This window comes from Mauremys mutica, chromosome 1 (genome assembly GCF_020497125.1).
Source record: "Mauremys mutica isolate MM-2020 ecotype Southern chromosome 1, ASM2049712v1, whole genome shotgun sequence".
In the NCBI taxonomy this organism is placed as follows: Eukaryota; Metazoa; Chordata; order Testudines; family Geoemydidae; genus Mauremys; species Mauremys mutica.
The window spans coordinates 122,370,833-122,385,830 of record NC_059072.1 but is presented as its reverse complement, the minus strand read 5'-3'; positions in this window follow the sequence as shown (position 1 = coordinate 122,385,830).

Here is a 14,998-nt window from a genome sequence, read left to right as displayed (position 1 = left end):
AGGCAAAGTAAGGAAAAATGCTGCCTGAAAACTTCATTAAAGTTTGATTTAAGGCTAAAATGGTGGCATGTGATGTTGACAGTTTGTATTTCAACAGTCACAAAGCTTTAACATTTAACAACACTAGATGTGATTCAAAACAAGTATCAACCCCACTTCCTGCAGCTGTGAAAATGTAGATCAACTTTTAAGTGCTTAAATATAAACTATTTGCCCTCAATTATAAAAGATAAAAATTGAATTCTGCCAAGCCTAAATATAATTCAAGTAGGGTGTTTCTTAAGCCCTTGCTGTAGTAGCAGGGCTGGTCCCAGGGACACCCTAATTGTTTTAACATTCGCTGAAAGGAGTATTTGCCGAGTGAGGAGCTAAGATAATTCACCTTCTTCTCTACTAAACTGTCTGCTTATCATCTGGCATTAAATATGCAGTAGTTGCCAAGTTAGGGCTGTATTTCTTGCCTTCAACCCTCAAACTCCACTGTGGTATGTATTGTCATTTACTGAACATATTACAACACACTATTGACGTCCCCAGTTTGGAAATCTTTGTTTGTCTTTCCCACCCCACCCCTGAGGAATTCCAAAAATACATCACTGAGCATGTGTGAAGTCAAGTCATTCATTACAGCGATGGTGGACCTGACTCACACGAAGTCTGGTGCTGGAGCTGAGCTCTCCAAAAGTTTTCAGAGCTTGCAGATTTGGTTCTGGCGTGCTACAGAGACACAATGCAGAGCTGTTCTAGTTCCTTCCTTAATGGAGAAATGGGCATTTATCTCAGTAGAGGATCTGGCCCAACGTTTGGCCCCTAACTTCTCCAAAGAAGTGGGTGGGTGGGTAGGAGGGAGTGTTTGCAACTGGGGTTTTGGTTCAGGTTCCCTTTCTGAGTGGTTTGGGGTCTTCTCTCGCTCTCTCCTTCATGCCTTGCCCCCGGGGGTACAACCCCCTGTGTATTTGTACTCGCGCACTGCTGCGCGGAGCAGGCAAAGGCGCACCCGCATTCTTTTGGCTGAGTCTAGGTCGACCCGAGCTTGCAAAACGGGCTGTTGCTGGGACCCAACCGGGAAAAGTGGCTCCATGTGACTACAGGGTCCCACAGTTCAAACGCGGCGCGGCCCGGCCCCTGCAGCGGAGTCACACGCGCGGCCGCCGCTGGGAGCCCGGGCGCTCTACGCGCTGCGGCTGCTCCGGCAGCCAGGGCGGCGGCTCCAGCTGTGCGGCGGGGGGGAGGGGGAGGAAGGATGCGGCGGGGGGGAGGGTTCCATCGCCGCCCAGTTGTGCGAGGTCTGTATGCAAAGCAGCCGGGAAGTGGCGACCAATCAGGCGCGGGCCTCCGCCGTAGTATTTATAGATCGTATTTAAAGAGCCCTTGGGAGTCTCCGCTTTGCTCAGCTGGGCGGTGGCGGTGGCACAGCCGGAGCTCTCTGGCAGGCACACGTGCTGCTGGGCTGGTGCAGCTGGGGGAGGGATGGTGCGGTTCGTGCCTTTGGTCTGAACCCTGGCTCGTCCCACCCACGCCAGTGCTGGGAGAGAGAAGCAATTCCAGGGCTGCTCCTGTAACCATTTCCTCGCTGGAAACCACAGCGTGGGCAGTAAAAAAAAAAAAAAAAAACACCCTTCAAATCTTCCAAAAGAAATGCACGTAAAATCTAACCCTAGACTGCTTCCCCTGGGGTCTTTCCAGACTCTTTGAAACAGGATTCGGGATGGGGTGGTAGCACCCGGTGCCATTTATTTACTGAAACAGTGGGTGGAAGGTGATTAAACTTTATAGAGCCGCCATATCTTTTGTCAACGTGTTACTTAGCGTCTGTCAGACGCTGCCGATGTGCTCAGTGGTGTCCAAAACTCCGAGGATGATGGAGATCCTTCCTAAGGAGTTTTAAAGCTACGAATTTAAATTCCCTCCGCACCCATAACGCTTCCTAATTGAAGTAGGATCCAAGCATGAAAGGGGTTGTGTGTTCCATCCCTTTGCCTACAAATAAAGAAGCGATACAAATTTCCCTGAGTGAGCAGAGGAAGATGATTTTAGAGCATTGTGCATTTTTTGTAATGGGTGTAAAACAGCCCTTCTGACTGAGATGGGATATACCTGCAGGCTTGATACAAGAAGTTGGTATTAAGAATAGTTGAATGAGGAGGGGTGGCGGTCACCATTAGCACAGGGGAGGGACAAGAGATTCAGGCGAAAGGGGAAATCTTTTGAATGAAACTGCTGGATGATTAGATTAAATCCCATCAGTAGAGTTGGCAACGTCATGATGACACATATTTGTGCAGTGAAACTTTAAAAGCACACATTGGCCAGAGGAGTCAGCACAGTGAATAAACCAGACTTGAAGCTGCTGGTGCTGCTGCCAAGAACTAATGTGTCATGCTTTATTACATAGTTTTGAATAAGAAACTGTTGCACAGTGCTTTAGTTCAGGCTGCAAACCAAGATACATGGGAGCCTAACTGTAGGCACCCAGAAGGGAAACATCTTGGCCATTATACCCTCCCCCCTCCCCCAATGTTATTAATTCTTTACCTTTCTCTCTGGAGAATGTACTTTTCTCACAGGAATTAGAAGAGGTAGTGACTCTGGCACTCACATATTGCTAGAGAAATTGCTAATGCAAAATTGTATGACAACAATTTTAATTCACTGTGGGCCCAATCCCGTGAGTTGCTCTGCCACTGGCTTCGCTGAGAACTGGGAGTGATTTGCACCAGTGCAGAGGTGTTCTGCACTTTGCAGGATCAGGCCCCAGCATCCTGCTCCTGACGAGCATGAGCACTTGCAATTGCCTTTGACATCCATGATCAGGCATTAAAGGCTGATTCTCCATTGCCTTGCCCTTTGTGTCATCACTGACACATGTGCAAAATACCTGGGAAATGCTACCTTTGCAGATACCTGCTCAAATTGTAAGAGAGTGGAGAATCAGACCCTAAGCCTTCATTTTACATTAAACTGATGTTCAGTTGGAGGCATGTTAATTCCTCCTGTGAACCTGAGTTTCTTCTCATGGAGTATACGTCTTAAAGCTGTGAGAAAGAACTATAATTCTAATAGTAACAAGGGGTGCCGATTTCTGAATCCAATAGCAGGCCATTAGGACCACTGCATTTCATACAGCATACAAGGCATTTCCATTGACATTGTGCTTTGTCCGTAAGGATCAGACCCAGCTCCCATTGAAGTCAATAGCAAAATTCTCTTTGACCTCTTTGGATGCAGTATTGTCCTTGAACACTTTGTAATAAATAAAGTAACCCTTATGGATGGTTGCACTACAATGAATAATCACTAGAAATGTGTTATTTTAATAGACGTTGTAGAAGCATGTACAAGTGATTTTAAAATATTTAATAAATGACGCCGTAACAGCGTTGTTGCCATACAAAGCATGTTAAGAACTGTGGTACAGTAGAGTGCAAATCAGGGCTGCTAACCCTTACTTACTCAAGACACCTCAAACAGCCAGGTTTGGCTCAATACAACTTGAAAGGACCCTGGTATACACTTTCTATTCAAACTAAACCTGATTCGCAGAGGTTTATATCTACAATAGAGCCCCTGTGTGTAGCACAATTACAGTAGCACAATTATCCTGCTGCAGCACCATAGCGTAGATCAATGGTGGGCAACTTGCGACCCACTAGGGTAATCCGCTGGTGGATTTGCCACCTGCAGCTCCCAGTGGCCGTGGTTCACCATTCCTGGCCAATGGGAGCTGCTGGAAGCCGCGCAGGCCGCAGGGACAATGCTGGCCGCCGCTTCCCACAACTCCCATTGGCCGGGAACGGTGAACTGCGGCCACTGGGAGCTGCAAGTGACTGTGCAAATGTAAACAAACTGTCTGGCAGCCTGCCAGCGGATTACCTTGACGGGCCGCAGGTTGTCCACCACTGGTGTAGCTACTTCCTACATTAACGGAAGGCTTTTTTCAATGTAGTTAATCCAGTTCTCTGAAAGGTGGTAACTAGTGTGATGGACTTCCCTGGAGTGCAAGCTGGAACTGGGGTATTGCTGAGCCCTCTGGCATACCAATCTGGGCGCCTCTCACACTGCAGACCATTCCCGGTCCTGCACTCACACAAACCTTTATACCTTTACGCAGGCAGGGACACACCCAGCTGCAGTTACATGAACGCTTCTCCTCAGCCACTCATGAACAAACAATAGAGAAGCTTCAGCCAGCTCCCCCACAGCTCCACAGCCTAGGACCTCAGAACTGTACTGTCTTACCCTGGTCAAATCCTGACCAGTATTAGTTTATTACCCAATTCTCCCCCTCCTTCAGTATGGAGAGGACAATGCACCATCCCCTGTTCCTGAGCAGATTTCCCTTTGCACTTCAAACAACACACTGTTTTAGGTAAAAATGTACACAGGTGAGTCTCATCTTATGCTGGGCTTACGTTCCACTGTCAGCGCGTAAAGTGAAAAATGTGTATAGTCAAAATGACATTGAGTGTAATGGCGAGCGGAATCGCCCGCACTATAGGAACAGTATTTAAATTGTTATTTTTCTCTTTTGTTTTTGTTTGTTTTTGCCGACCGCAAAGCTGAATTCACGCATGTTAAATGCATGTAAGATGAGACTCAACTGTAAACAGATTGATTGATTGATTAACTACAGAAAGGTAGATTTTAAGTGATAAGTAACAGCAAACAGATCACAGCAGATTACCTAAGAAATAAAACAAAATGCAATCTAGGCTTTATAAATTAGATAGGAATTTAATCAAGCAATAGCTCACTCTCTTAGTTAGTACAAGCAGGTTACAGCTTTTGCATACACAGGCTGGAATTCTTCTGTCCTGCCTGGACCTCCTTCCCCAGTTTAGTCTTTGTTCCTCAGGTGTTTTCAGGTGTTGTATTTTAGGAGAGTGAGGCCAAGTGATGATGTCACGTCCCAAGTGATGATGTAGCTTCTTCCAGCTTGCTGGAAAGATCTTTGCTTATGACGTGAGGGTCTGTCCCCCCTCCCTGGTCAAGCATCCTCCATTGCCTGGTCAAGCCAGACCAACCTGATTGCCTTCTATGATGAGATAACTGGCTCTGTGGATATGGGGAAAGCAGTGGACAGGATATACCTTGACTTTAGCAAAGCTTTCAATACGGTCTCCCACAGTATTCTTGCCAGCAAGTTACAAAAGTAGGGATTGGATGAATAGATTATAAGGTGGATAGAAAACTGGCTAGATTGTCAGGCTCAAAGAGTAGTGATCAACAGCTCGATATCTAGTTGGCAGCTGGTATCAAGCGGAGTGCCCCAGGGGTCGGTCCTCGGGCTGGTTTTGTTCAACATCTTTATTAATGATCTGGATGTTGGGATGGATTGTACCCTGAGCAAGTTTTGCGTATAACACTAAACTGGGGGGAGAGGTAGATACAATGGAGGGTAGGGATAGGGTCCAGATTGACCTAGACAAATTGGAGGATTGGGCCAAAAGAAATCTGATGAGGTTCAACAGGGACAAGTGAAGAGTCCTGCACTTAGGATGGAAGAATCCCATGCACTGCTACAGGTTGGGGACCAACTGGCTAAGCGGCAGTTTTGCAGAAAAGGACCTGGGGATTACAGTGGATAAGAAACTCGATATGAGTCAACAGTGTGCCCTTGTTGCCAAGAAGGCTAACGGCATATTGGGCTGCATTAGTAGGAGCATTGCCAGCATATAGAGGGAAGTGATTATTCCCCTCTATTCGGCACTGGTGAGGCCACATCTGGAGTATTGTGCTGAGTTTTGGGCCCCACCTCTACAGAAAGGATGTGGACAAATTGGAGAGAGTCCAGTGGAGGGCAACGAAAATGATTAGGGGGCTGGGGCGCATGACTGATGAGAGAAGCTGAGGGAACTGGGCTTATATAGTCTGCAGAAGAGAAGAGTGAGGAGGGATTTGATAGCAGCCTTCAACTACCGGGTTCCAAAGAGGATGGAGCTAGGCTGTTCTCAGTGGTGGCAGATTACAGAACAAGGGAGCAATGGTCTCAAGTTGCAGTGGAGGAGGTCTAGGTTAGATATTAGGAAAAACTATTTCACTAGGAGGGTGGTGAAGCACTGGAATTGGTTACCTAGAGAGGTGTGGAATCTCCACCCTTGGAGGTTTTTAAGGCCTGGCTTGACAAAGCCCTGGCTGGGCTGATTTAGTTGGGGTTGGTCCTGCTTTGAGCAGGGGGTTGGATTAGATGAGCTCCTGAGGTCTCTTCTAACTCTAATCTTCTATGATTCTATGTGCTCCCTCTGGGAAGCCTCCATTGTAAACAATTCCTGAGATAGTCCCTGGGAGTGTGGATTCCCTTTAATGGGGCCATTAGCACTGTCTAGCTTCTTCTTTGTTGTACCTGTGGGTGTTTCCAACTTCACAACATATTTCAGTAACCCACACATAGCAAAACTTCATAACTTCACATACAATGACAGCACATACAATCCAACAGGATATTAATATTTAACAGATCAAGACTTTTACAATGATACCTCACAAGGCATACTTCATACAAAATATATCCTAATTATATGACCGTGGTGAATAAGGGGGTGCCAGCGTATTGCTTTGGGGCACAGAATGTCACAGCTAGGTCGACGGAAGAATTAGTTGGAGGCATTATTCTTCATTCTGCCTAGTGGTCTGTACATTGAGCAATCCCTTTTGCCTGCCACTCAATAAGTGAGTGTTGAAGTCAGAGCTGTGAAAAATGTCATGCTCAGCATGCAGTAACCAGATGCATCTAATTTTTAAGTGTAGACCAGGTCTCAGGCCAGGTCTACGCTACAGACCTGTATCAGTATAACCACATTGCTTAGGAGTGTAAAAGATCTATATCCCCGAGTGACGTACTGTAGTTATACCGATCTAACTCCCATGTAGATGTTGTTACTGCCTCTTGGGGAGGTGGATTAACTACGCTGATGGGAGGTGCTCTCCTTTTGATGTAGGAGCATCTTCATTAAAGAGCTACAGCAGCTGCACGGGTGCTGCTGTAGCACTGTATGTGAAGACAAGCCCTCAGTCTTTTCAAACCTGTACAGCTGCTTGAACATTGGCTGAAGGACTGATATCACATTCGTCAGCAGAAAGATGATTCTGGCAGCAGAAACATTGTTCATAAAATCAGAGCTCTACTGTATATAGTTTATTGGTACTTGCAGATAGCGTTTTATCATTCAGTGAAAATGCTCATTTTGAAATGAAAGTGGTGCTGGCTATAATGTTATCCTCTATACTACTTTTTTTTTTTTTTTTTTTTACGGTAAGATCAGCTCCTCATCTAGTATAAATCAGCATAGATCCATTGACTTTATTAGGGCAACACTAATATACACCAACCGTCACGGTTGAATTTGGCCCATTTGTTTCAACATTTTGAGCTATAATATTTTAAAGTTAAAACATATAGCTTGTTAAAGTTTGCTACAATGGATATAATTAGTGCTGTACGTAAAATGATCCAGTGATAATATTGTTAATCTGCATAGAATTTTTTTTAAATCTTTGTGTGTGTTATTTATATATATGCAGGCCTGATCCCATAAAGTACAGAGCACCTCCTCACTGGGGCAAATCACCGCCAGTTCTCACCAAAGCCAGTGGGAGGTGAAGGAGCAACTCACGGGATTGGGCCCACAGTGAATTAAAATGGCTGTAGCACAATTTCACATTAGTGATTTCTCTGGCAACGTATGAGAGCCAGAGCCACTACCTCTTCTATTCCCGTGAGAAAGGTACATTCTCCAGAGAGAAAGGTAAAGAAATATATATATTTATTTCAAAATAGCAAAGCTACCTGTGGAACTGCTTGCAAGTCTAGATTATTTTAAGCTGCAAACCTAAGAATGAGAAATGTCATGACAAAAGAAGTTTTGTTTGTTTGAGACAATTAGAAGGGTGACAAAAAAATTTGACTTACTGTTGCCCTGAACATTTCGACCTCACCTGCTGGTTGCACTTGGGTCAGTTACTTCTTCACTCTGTGCTTCAATTTCTGCATCTGTAAAATGCAGCTAATGATACTAACCTCTTTTGTAAAGTGCTCTGAGATCTATTGATGAAAAGTGCTAACAAGCTAGGTATGATTAATATAGTTTATACCAGTGCACAGTGGCTGTAAAATATTACCAGATTAGAGTGACAGCCGGGCACCAGAACAGGAGAGCCAGGGGGCCATGGCCCCATCACTTTTAAAAGAGGGCTATGACCTCCCACTTTTTAGGGGTCATAAGAGCGAGTGACAGGCGCAGAGGGAGGAGAGAAGCAAGCAGGGACGGGGCCTCAGGGTGGGGGGAGGGACAGTGTGTGGGTGGGCCCTCAGGCAGAAAAGGTGGCGTGGGGGGGGGGGGCGAGGCCATGGTTTGGGTGCCGGTGACCCCCCGCCCCACACTTTTAGGGAGCTTCTGTCACCCCTGATGACAGCATTGTGCAGTCACTTTCCACCACCAGTATAAATGACTACACAAGGTGCAGGGCTGGGCAATAGTGAATTGAGCCCAATCTTGCAAGTCCTTTCCTACATGATTCATCCTGGCTACAATATAGCTACCCACCTGAGTGAGTGTTGACAGAAATGAGGCCAGAAATGAAGGGAACTATGGAGCCATGATCTGCCACAAATACTCCTGTTCTTTTTGTAGATCTCTATAGTAACTACGCTTTCTGACAGAATATTTGACACACATCCTGCAGTCCTATTGAAATCAATGGGAATTTTCCCTGACTGAAAAAATGGGCTTTTTAGATTCATAGGTGCTGGAACCAGATTTTACAGTTTGGTTCAACAGCTCTCAGCACCCCCACTATAAATATTGTTCCAACACCCACGCTTATATTTCTAGATTTCTAAAATGTAGATATCCTCTCATTTGTCCATTCATTCCATTCTCCTATGTTTTCTCTCTTCTCCCCACTGTCAAGCACAAACAGCATAGCTATAGAATATGTCTTTGCTCTTGTTTTGAATAAAACTACCACATCACTCACTTGGCAAGACAGTTTGATTACGCTGCTAATGGAAATACAGGGAAGGGGGCCAGGGACTGGGGAGGAGGGCGTAATAGACAGTTTGATGTGCTTCTCTCTGTCTTTCATTAGGACATGCCTTAGATAATTGAAAAATCTATTCCGAGTGCTGTCTGCATGACTTCAAACAATATCAAACATCCTCTGTTAGCTTTTGATAAGTAATTTTCTTAGGCTATGGGGTGGTATCGTCACCACACAGATTCACTTAACCCCTGTTTGACTGGAGCACTACGTTAGTTTCCAGTAGGAAATAGAAATGGATCAGAAGGGGGTGGGGGATGTTAAAAGTAAACCAGTAAATGAAAGGAGTGCAAATTTCTCAGCCTTGTGCATCCAAGCCCATTGCAATCAATGGAAAGACTGACACTGATTTTAATGAGCTTTAGATCAAGCCTTTAAAGAAGTTGTATGCACAGATATTGTGATGGGTCAGTGCATTTTACATGAACATTCTGGGGGCGCATCCCTGTTTTCTCATTTGTTAAAGGTATCTGCTATGATCATCCCAAAACAAGGAGGAATAAATCAGAGCTGTATTCTTCTAGATGTGGTGTTTTATTCTGTCCTATTAGCATCTACTCGAATGGGAATAACAATGGCAATTCAGTTTTAGAACTCTGACTTTTATTATTCTTTGCAGTTTCATCATATATGAGTCTTGTAACATTGCACAGAGAATTGCTGTAACATTTAAGTGGATGAAATTGTGCAGATAGGTAGTCGTGTAGCTTCTTTATACGCTGATTTCTCTTTAAGAAAAACAAGGTAGAGTGAAATTTCTCTCAAGTGACCACCATAAGCACCAGCAAATATCATGCACCTAGTACTTGTGGTTTTTTAATATAATACAAATCAGATACACACACCCCTCCCCAAAATGAACTGCTTTACAAAGTTAAAGTAACAAGGGCCTGGTGATGAAGAAAAAAGATTAAATGAGATTATTACTTGTATTATCGTAGAGACTAGGAGCACAAGTCATGGTACAGGACCTCATTGTGTTAGGCACTGTACAAACAGAACAAAAAGATGGTCCCTGCCCCAAGGCTATGTCTGCACTAGAAGCATTTTACCAATACAAAAATACCAGTACTCTGTACTGGCAAAACACTTCTAGCTTGGATACAGTTATACCAGCAAAGCTGAGCTTTCTACCACTGTAGTAAAACCACATCCCTGTAGCTGGATCTAGGCTACAGGCTTTTGCCAGTACAGCTACCCTGACTCTTTGCACCCCTGACCAACACAGCTGTGATGGCTGAAGCCTGTAATGTTGTAAATGTGGCCAGAGTCAAGGAAGCAGAGAGACTAAGGGCTTGGCTACACTGGAGAGTTGCAGCGCTGGTGGTGGGTTTACAGCGCTGCAGCTTACTCACCGTCCACACTTGCAAGGCACATACAGCGCTGCATCTCCCTGGCTGCAGCGCTGGCTGTACTCCTGCTCTGCCTCGGGTATAACTATTGCAGCGCTGGTGATGCAGCGCTGCTCCGCCAATGTGGCCACCAAAAGCGCTGTTATTGGCCTCCAGAGGTATTTGGAGGTATCCCAGGCCTGGTCTACACTACGCGTTTAAACCGATTTTAGCAGCGTTAAACCGATTTAACACTGCACCCGTGCACACAAGGAGGCCCTTTATATCGATATAAAGGGCTCTTTAAACCGGTTTCTGTACTTCTCCCCGATGAGAGGAGTAGCACTGAAATCAGTATTACCATATCGGATTAGGGTTAGTGTGGCCGCAAATCGATGGTATTGGCCTCTGGGTGGTATCCCACAGTGCACCATTGTGACTGCTCTGGACAGCAATCTGAACTCGGATGCACTGGCCAGGTAGACAAGAAAAGCCCCGCGAACTTTTGAATTTCATTTCCTGCTTGCCCAGCGTGGAGAGCTCACCAGCACAGGTGACCACGCAGAGCTCATCAGCACAGGTAACAATGCAGTCTCCTGAGAATCGAAAAAGAGCTCCAGCATGGACTGCACGGGAAGTACTGGATCTGATCGCTGTATGGGGAGAGGATTCAGTGCTAACAGAACTGCATTCCAAAAGACGAAATGAAAAAGTATTTGAAAAAATTTCCAAGGCTATGATGGAAAAAGGCCACAGCAGGGACTCAGTGCAGTGCAGAGTGAAAGTTAAGGAGCTCAGACAAGCCTACCAGAAAACCAAAGACGCAAACGGAAGGTCCGGTGCAGGGCCAAAAACATGCCGCTTCTACGCTGAGCTGCATGCAATTTTAGGGGGCTGCGCCACAACTACCCCACCCCTGTCTGTGGATTCCGAGGTGGGGGTTGTAATCTCAGCCATGGCTGAGGATTCTGCGGACGGGGAAGATGACGATGAAGAAGAGGAGGACGAGCTTGGAGAGAGCACACAGCACTCCGTTAGCCCCAACAGCCAGGAGCTTTTTCTGACCCAGACGGAATTACCCTACCAGCCCTCCCAAGCCACTAGCCCAGATGGTGAAGCCATGGAAGCGACCACTGGTGAGTGTACCTTTGTAAATATAAAACATAGTTTAAAAGCAAGCGTTTTTTAATGATTGATTTGCCCTGAGGACTTGGGATGCATTCGCGGCCAGTAAAGTTACTTAGAAAAGTTTGTTAACATGTCTGGGGATTGAGCAGAAATCCTCCAGGGACATCTCCATGAAGCGCTCCTGGAGGTACTCTAAAAGCCTTTGCAGAAGGTTTCTGGGCAAGGCAGCCTTGTTCCGTCCACCATGGTAGGACACTTTACCACGACATGCATGTAGCAAGTAATCGGGTATCATTGCATGACAAAGCATAGCTGCGTATGGTCCCGGTGATTGCTGGCATTCAAGCAACATCCGTTCTTTATCTCGCTGTGTTATCCTCAGCAGAGTGATATCGTTGAAAATCAGGTATTTAATTAAGGCGACAGAGATGGCTATTTTCCTACTGGGCTTGTGGCCTGCTGCTTAAAAGAAATCCTTCCTTGCACGTAGCCAAGCGGGGGGAGGGGAGGAGTGAAATAGCTATGAGCTTTTTTGCGTTTGGCTAGCAGGGATCTTCCCAGCTACCAGCCACGCAGTGGGGGGGGGGAGAAGGGGGGTGATTAGCAGTGAGCTTTCATGATACCAGCCATGCGGTGGGGGGAAGGGTAAAGCACTGTATATATGAAGGCTGCAGAAGCCGAAAGACAGTGGCTTACCATGGCCGCATGCAAGCTGAATTCTGATGCCCGGACCTGCGTCTGTGAGATCTGTAACACCAGAGCCGCAGGCACTCAATATTAAGATGCAAAATGCGACCTTGTAGTGAAATCACATGTGCTATGTAAGGTGAATAGTGTTGTTCACTGTGAAAGAGTATAACCATTGTTCTGTAAAATGTATCTTTTTAAATACTTCTCTCCCTTTTTTCCCTCCCTCATGCAGCTGCAAATTTTTCAAGCCTCCCTCCTCCATCCCAAAGGCTAGCCCAGATAAGGCAGAGGAAAAAGAAGATGCGAGACGAAATGTTCTCGGATATCATGGAAGTAACCCGCAAGGAAAGAGCTCATCTGAATGAGTGGAAGGAGGTGATATCAAATTACAGGAAAGATGTCAGTGAACGTGAGGACAGGAGGGATGCTCGAGATGAGAGGTGGCGGCAGGAAGATCAGCGGTGGCGGGATGCAACTCTGGGGCTGCTGCGTGATCAAACTGACATGCTCCGGTGTCTGGTGGAGCTTCAGGAACGGCAGCAGGATCACAGAGTGCCGCTGCAGCCCCTGTATAACCACCCTCACCATGTTGCAAATCCTCCTCACCCAGACGTGTAAGAATGCGGGGGGGGGAGGCTCTGTGCATCCGCCCACTCCACCCCCGTGGACAGCCCAACCAAAAGGCTGTCATTACTGTGAAAAATTTTAGTGGCCTTTTCCTTCCCTTCTATCCTCCTCCCAAACCACACCCGGGCTACCTTCTCAGTTCTCTCCCTCTTTTTATAATGAATTAATAAAGAATACATGATTTTTAAACGATAGTGACTTTATTTCCTTAAGCAAGCTGTAATCGAAGGGGGAGGGTGGGTGGCTTACAGGGAATGAGTCAATCAAGGGGAGAGGGGTTCATAAAGGGGAAACAAACACAGCAGTCACACCCTACCCTGGCCAGTGATGAAGCTCGTTTTCAAAGCTTCTCTGATGCACACCGCTTCCTGGTGTGCTCTTCTAATCGCCCTGGTGTCTGGCTGAGCGTAATCAGCGGCCAGGTGATTTGCCTCAGCCTCCCACCCCGCCATTAAGGTCTCCCCCTTACTCTCACAGAGATTGTGGAGAACACAGCAAGCAGCAATAACAAAGGGGACATTGGTTTGGCTGAGGTCTGAGCGAGTCAGTAATGTGCGCTAGCGCGCCTTTAAAAAGCCAAAGGCACATTCTACCACCATTCTGCACTTGCTCAGCCTGTAGTTGAACAGCTCCTGACCACTGTCCAGGCTGCCTGTGTATGGCTTCATGAGCCATGGCATCAAGGGGTAGGCTGGGTCCCCCAGGATAACGACAGGCATTTCAACATCCCCAACTGTTATTTTCTGGTCTGGGAAGTAATTCCCTTGCTGCAGCCGTTTAAACAGAGCAGTGCTTCTGAAGACGCAAGCGTCATGAACCCTTCCCGGCCATCCCACGTGGATGTTGATGAAACGTCCCTTGTGATCCACCAGTGCTTGCAGCACCATTGAAAAGTACCCCTTGTGGTTTATGTACTGGATGCCCTGGTGCTCCGGTGCCAAGATAGGGATATGGGTTCCATCTATCGCCCCACCACAGTTAGGGAATCCCATTGCAGCAAAGCCATCCACTAGGGACTGCACGTTTCCCAGAGTCACAACCTTTCATAGCAGCAACTTAATGATTGCTTTGGCTACTTGCATCACAGCAGCCCCCACAGTAGATTTTCCAACTCCAAATTGTTTCCCGACTGACCGGTAGCTGTCTGGCGTTGCAAGCTTCCAGAGGGCTATTGCCACTCGCTTCTCCACTGTGAGGGCTGCTCTCATCTTGGTATTATAGCGTTTCAAGGCAGGGGAAAGAAAGTCACAAAGTTCCATGGAAGTGCCCTTATGCATGCGAAAGTTTCGCAGCCACTGCGAATCGTCCCACACCTGCAAAACTATGCGGTCCCACCAGTCTGTGCTTGTTTCCCAGGCCCAAAATCGGCGTTCAATGGCTAGAACCTGCCCCATTACCAGCAGGATCTCCAAAGCGCAGGGGGCCACGGTTTGAGAGAATTCTGTGTCCATGTCCTCATCACTCTTGTAGTAAGTGCAGGCCCTGATAAAGGCCCAGTATGAGGCCTGAGGCCTGAACTAAAGTAATGGTCAAGACTTTGCTAACATAAAGCAAAGTTAAGCTGTGAGCCAGAGGCAGGCCCTGCTCACAGAAGCTGGCAAGGAAAGGGCTGATGTTGCCTAAACATATATTCACCTAGCATATCAAAGTATAAAGACATCATTAGAACACACTATACTGAAACATTCCATAGATAATAAAAGGACAGGCTGACCCATCCCAATGACAGGGGCAAAAGGGTAAAATGATGGATAGAGTTGTTTTGATCGAACCAACATGTACAAGGTAGAAGGCGGCACCTAAATACAGGAAAGAGGCCTTTGAAGAATTCCACCTGGATTTCAACAATTTTCCCCCCACCATCAACCTCAGTCTGGACCAGTCCACACAAGAGATCTACTTCCTGGATACTACAGTGCAAATAAGTGATGGTCACATAAACACCATCCTATACAGGAAACTACTGACCACTACACTTATCTACATGCCTCCAGCTTCCATCCAGGACACATCATATGATCCATTGTCTACAGCCAAGCCCTAAGATACAACTGAATTTGCTCTGATCCCTCAGACAGAGACAAACAGCCACAAGATCTTTATCAAGCATTCTTAAAACTACAATACCCACCTGGGGAAGTGAGGAAACAGATTGACAGAGTGAGACAGGTACCCAGAAGTCA